Source organism: Megascapheus bottae, chromosome X (assembly GCF_031878675.1).
Source record: "Megascapheus bottae isolate mThoBot1 chromosome X, mThoBot2.hap1, whole genome shotgun sequence".
In the NCBI taxonomy this organism is placed as follows: Eukaryota; Metazoa; Chordata; class Mammalia; order Rodentia; family Geomyidae; genus Megascapheus; species Megascapheus bottae.
In genome coordinates, this window is record NC_143547.1 from 18,594,286 (window position 1) to 18,600,453 (window position 6,168).

General features: G+C 34.8%; 1 non-coding gene across 1 annotated transcript; it reads left to right on the forward strand.

The window, feature by feature from the left end:
- Window positions 1–5,753: 5,753 nt before the first annotated feature.
- On the forward strand, window positions 5,754–5,902 carry LOC150040529 (small nucleolar RNA SNORA62/SNORA6 family). The gene has a single exon (XR_016533932.1). It is a non-coding gene; the product is annotated as a small nucleolar RNA SNORA62/SNORA6 family (small nucleolar RNA).
- Window positions 5,903–6,168: the final 266 nt, after the last annotated feature.

Here is a 6,168-nt window from a genome sequence, read left to right on the forward strand (position 1 = left end):
AGTGCTGTGTCTCAAGTGGTAGGGCACCGGCATCAAGCTGAAGAACTAAGGGATAAGCAAGAGGCCCAAAGTTCAAGCCCCACAACTGACAAAAATAAAGTACATAACAATTATGAACAGACTGAGAAATTGGGAAAGAGTCCCATTCACAATAGAAAATAGCCTCCTCCAAAACCATAGTACCCTAGAATAAATCTAAATACAGACGGGAATATCCACTATTATGAAACCCATAAGCTAAGACACTAGAAGATGAAAAGATCTCATGTTCAAGGGTTGGCAGATTTAAATATGAAAATAATTATATTTCCAAAAATAATGTATAGACTCAATGCAATTCTTTTCAAAATCCCAATGTCCTCTTCACAGAGAATATTCAATCCCAAAATTATATGGAAGCATAAACCCCCCCAAGCAGCCAAAGAAAGTTTCATCTAAAAGAGCAATGCTTTTGGTATTATAATACTGTTTTACAATTGAACTACAGGAACATAGTAACAAAAATAACCTAATATTATGCCCTAAGCAGAAAAACAGACTGATTAAATGGAACAAGAGTCCTTCAATAAAAACCACTCATAGCTAATCCTTATCATTGGAGTCAAAAATATATACATGAGGTAAGATAGCATCATCAAAAACTGGTGCTAAAATCTTGATATCCACATGTAAGACAGAAGGTCTATCCCAGTTTGCCATTTACAAAATTCAAAGTAACACAAAGCATTTAATGAAAGACCAAAAATTTTAGAACTAATAAAGGAAAACATAAGCAAAATAAATGGAGATCTGGGAACTGAAAATGATTTTGTGAATAGGAGCACAATGATGCAAAAGTTAACAAATGGTACTGTGTCAAACAGAAAATCTTTTTTACATAGAAGCAAATAATTACCAGAGCCAAGAGGCAAACCACAGAATGAGAGAAACTTTTGTCAACTATTTATGAAGGGATTAATATCAAGAATATTAATGAGCTTCATAAACTAAAACAAAAATAATCCAAATAATAAGCAAAGGAATTGAACAGAACATGCTCAAAGTTCAAATGGCCAATAAATCTGTGAAGGAATACTCAACAGCCTTCACTACAAAGGAAATGTAAATCAAAAAAAAAAAAAACAATGAGATTCCATCTCACCCACTTCTAAATGGCTATAATCAAAAACATAAACCAAAACAAATGCTGGTAAAGTTGTGTAGCTAGGAGATGGAGAATGAACTTTTACATACTCCTGGTGGGAATATAAATTAGTCTATCCACTATGAAAATCATTATAAAGTTCCCTCAAGAAACTAGGGATAGATAAGGAGCAATACAAGTTGTGAGTGGTGTTTGTAAAGAAAAACTAAAAGACAGCAAGGGAAGGAGTATATTCTTCAAAAAGAAATATACTCATTACCTAATTTACATAACTGTAACCACTCTGTACATCACAATTATAATAAACTTTTTTAAAAAACTAAGAATTAATAAAAACTAAGAATGGAAATGTCATATAATTATGTTCTCCTACTATTGGGTATGTATATGAAGGGATGTAAGTCAGGATACAATATAGTTTTGAAGCTCTATTAACAATACACAAATTATGGAACTAACCTAAGTGTCCAACATTTCATGAACGTTTGTGGTAAATAATCAGACTGTCTACCATCTAAGCATAAAGGAAATAAAATTATGCAATTTTCAAGAAAATCCATGCAACTAGAGAGCATCACATTGAGTGGAATAAGCCAAACTCAAAAAGACAAATATTGGATTTTTCATTAATATGCTCATTCTTGAAGTATAAAAATAATGTGATATGATTGTAAAGAAGATTGTTCGGCTGAAAGCTACTAGCAGAAGTAGGATGAAAAAGGAGAGAGTAATTGGATAAATATGATCAAAACACATCCTATACATTAATGAAAACATTACAGTGAAACCAGACATAAAAGGGTAAAGCAAGGAGAGCTATAAGAAACAGTACTACAGGTTAAATAGGATCAAAATAATTTATATGGATATATAGAGATATAATGAAAGCCTATGGTGTGATTAACTTAAATTAATAGGAATTTGTCCATATTTGTTCTCTCTTTGGTTTCTTTACTACTTAATTCTTATAGTCTTTTAATTCTGTGGTGTGAGTGTGTGTGTGTGTGTGTGTGTGTGTGTGTGTGTCCATCCTGGGATCAGCATTCTCCTTGAACTTTTTTGTTCAAAGCTAGCACTCTACACTTGAATCACAGCTGCACTCAGAGTTTTTGGTGGTTAATTGGATGTAATAGCCTCAGATTTTCTAGTTCAGTCTGACTGGAAAGAGCTTAGCCTCCTAAGTACCTAGGACTGTGTGAGCCACTCATGCCCATATCTTCACTTTGTTAAAACTTTTCCTTTTTACATAGCTCTTAAGTACTCTACTGACCCCTCCTTCCACACTTTCTACATAACCACTTCTATAAACCATATCAGTTTTCATGTATTTAAATATCTCTTCTATGATCTGTTGATTTTGTAATTAACCTCTATACTTCAAGAGACAATTGAGACATGTGAAGCAGAAGCTAGAAAATCACTTTATAGTGGAGTCACCTTTTAAAAGGTTCTATAAAGAGTTATAAGCTCGACAAGCAGGTTTGTTGAGTGTTTTTCAATGGGACAATATGACAAATACCTTTGAATACAGAAAGACAATGGACATACATTTCAAATGTTCAAATAAAATGTTGGGAGCCAGAGTGGAATCAAACTGTACCTTGAATTGCATCAGATGATGGCTTTATTGTCTTATCGTTTTCTGGCCCTATTCTATGTAAATGACCTGAGAATTACCATATGAATGTAACACCTGGAGGTTCCCTGGGTCTGGAGGAGGGAAGAAGCCAGAGTGGAAAATAAACGCGGCAGTCTCGGCAGTCTTTGCCTGGACTGCGGACATCCCGGACCCGGTGTGTCTGTCTCTCTTCTTTTTCTTCCTAGTCCTTGTCCCCTATTTCAGGAACCCCAATCTGCGAACCCTGGTTTGCTGCCGGTTGGCCCCGGCAATAAAAGACTCTTTTGACTGCTCAAGGAAAATCTAAATTTGAATATGTAGAATATATTTCATATTTCAACAAAAATTATTTGTCAGAATTTTGTAAGAATTTTTCGTAGTTTTACTGGTTAATTTTCACAATAACCAAAGAATGTAATTATATAATTTAAGACTATTAAGGCCTATCATTAAAAGTATACTAAATCTTATATAAAAAAAAAGCAGAGATATAACAGAATCTCCCCCTCATGCCAGATGTTGGTGGCTTAACTCTAACTGTAGCTACTGGAGGCTGAGATCTGAGAATAGTATTGCAAAGCCGTCTTGGGCAGAGAAATTTGACTCATCTCCAATTAACCAGCCAAAAAACAGGACTGGATCCATTACTCATGTAGCAGAGCTCCACTTAAAAGCAAAAAGAAAAAAAGCTAAAAGAAATTGTGAGACCCTGCATTCAAGCCCAAATATCAGCACAGAAAAAAAAAAGTTCTTGCCAGGTGTGGTGGCTCACGCTTTTAATTCTAGTTACTCAGGAGACTGAGATCTGAGGATCAATGTTCCAAGCCACTAAAGTCCGTGATACTCTTATCTCCAATTAACCACTAGAAAACCGGAAGTGGCTCGCTGTGGATCAGGGGTTAGGGCGGGGTAGCCTTTAGGTGAAGCGCTCAGGAACAACGCCCAGGCCCAGAGTCCAAGCCCCACTACCACCACCAACAAAAAATTCTCGGAAATCTCACTAACTGACTGTGGTAATCATTTTAAATTATTTTAAAGCTAAAATGTCTCTGACTAGACACTTGATGGCTGGCTGCTTTGTTTAGTTTCATCCAGGTTTTCATGCTCTAGCATGTGAATTTTGGAGCTACTATTTAATGCTATAAATATAAATCATAAGTCCCGTATAGATTATTTAAGGAATTTTCAGTTAATTTTATGACCTTTAGTTTTATTCACCCCATCTCTACAAGTTAATATGGGAAGCCATAAAATACACATGTTATGCTTCCTATGAATCAATATGGCTCAGATTTCAGTGATAGTGATTTAGAAACGATTTCCTCAATTTTATAGAAAAGAGTCACTTATCACATATTAAATCATAGTACAATTAAAATACAGCCCAAGACTCCCCTTTACCCCTTAAATATTTTTCTATTTCCATAAGCAGCCTCTGAGAAAAATCTTTAAAAATAAACAAAAGTATTTAAATGAGTCAAAGTGACAGCTAATAGATCCAAACAAGTGGAGTCCATCTGTACACAGGACCAAATATAACTTTATGTCTGACACATTCCCACTACTTAGCCCTCTTGAAAAGCCAAAGACAACTTACTGGTTTCAATCCAAGAAATGTGTGTTGAGCTCCCTAACTTCTCTCTTTTTTTTCTTCCAATCTATTTTTATAGTTATTTATGCAATTAGTCCATATGGGTCCTGTTTAATAGTTTATATCTACGGGCCCTTTTTTCCTCACTTCCTTCCTTCCTTCCTTCCTTCCTTCCTTCCTTCCTTCCTTCCTTCCTTCTTTCATACTCCTTCCTTCGTTCTTTCCTTTTTGGTTGTTCATTGCATTCACAATCTCTTTATCCATTTTCATTTTATTTTTCTTTTCAATTATTGAGTTAATTGATCATTGTGGCTACTACAAATGAGAGAAAAATAATTTTGACCATATAACTGAATTTTACTAGGAAAACAACAGAATTTTAGCTTTTCCAATTTTATTTATATGTGGGTATAATTATGGGTATACTATTTACAAGAACAAAGCCTAGTTCCCAAACAATGCATTCTTCATATGCTGAGACACCAGAAATAGGTGTCTTCATAATACAGCAAAATTTGTATGCTATATCATGTTTTATCCTATTATTCTTTTCAATTTACTTTATACTATGGTTACTACACAAACTGTTTTTCTGTTTATTAGTTACACTCTATGGCTTCCCTCCATCTTGTCAGTATTTAATCTCTCCTAGCTCCACATATTTTGGCTATCTCTTCTAATTTCTGTTCTTAGCTAGCTTCTGTACAGTTTAATTTTCATGTTTGCATCTACCATTATTAACAATTCTAGGTAAACATTTTTGAGACATAATGGCTTGTATGATGGTGTAAAGGGGTTCATCTTTGCACAATTCAGTATTGTGAGTGGACAGAATAATACACTAGATATTAGTCTTCTTTTAGTATACTTTCTACATAATATTTACATTATGCTCTTAATATTATAGTCTGGCACTTGGTACTGTTGAGTCTTGTGTGACTGGTACTGTAAGTTGAAAAAGTCTGTAAAATTCTATTAGATTTGACAGTAAGCTAAAAATTGATTTGAGAGGGAACGGGGGATATGGTTCAAAATGAAATGTACACATTACCTGACTTGTGTAACTGTAATCCCTATGTACACAACCTCTTCAATAGCAACAAAATATAATTTAAAAAATTGATTTGAGAGCCAAATTGAATGGGAAGAAATAAGGTGAAAACATTTCATATATGGCTTAGCACTAGTGGCTTGTGCCTGTAATCCTAGCTATTCAGGGGGCTGAGACAGTTCTAAGTCAGCCAGGGCTGGAAAATTGGTGACACACATCTACAATTAACCACAAGAAAACTAGAAGTGGTGCTGTGGCTCAAATTGGTGGATTACTAGTCTTGAGCAAAAAGAGCTCAAAGTCAGAGCCTAAGCCCTATCACTGACAAAAAAAAAAGATGTTTCAGAACAGTGCACATTGTTAGAGCTCAGAATTGAGGTCACCGATTGGTCAAGGAACTCTGAAGTGTAGATAATATGCCACATGAGGTGCAAGTTTTTCACTAAAACTCAATTCTGACCCCATGAGTGGAGCTTTCTAGGAGTCCTTGCGACAGGTTAAAAGAAGTTTCAAAACATAACTGTCATGGTTAAAGAAAAAGTAGTAGGCTTATGTGTGATCTCTATCAATTATTAAATCTGCACTTCAATTTTGTCATTTGTAAAACAAGAATGGCAAAACACACTTTCCATTAAAAATGATTCAAAAGCACTGAGTACAGTGCCCGACACATAATGTCTACAAAATGACAAGCAACCCTAGTGAAGTTTCAAATTCAGTCAAATAAATTATTTTACTGTGCAGAATGCACTGGCTCTCTACAA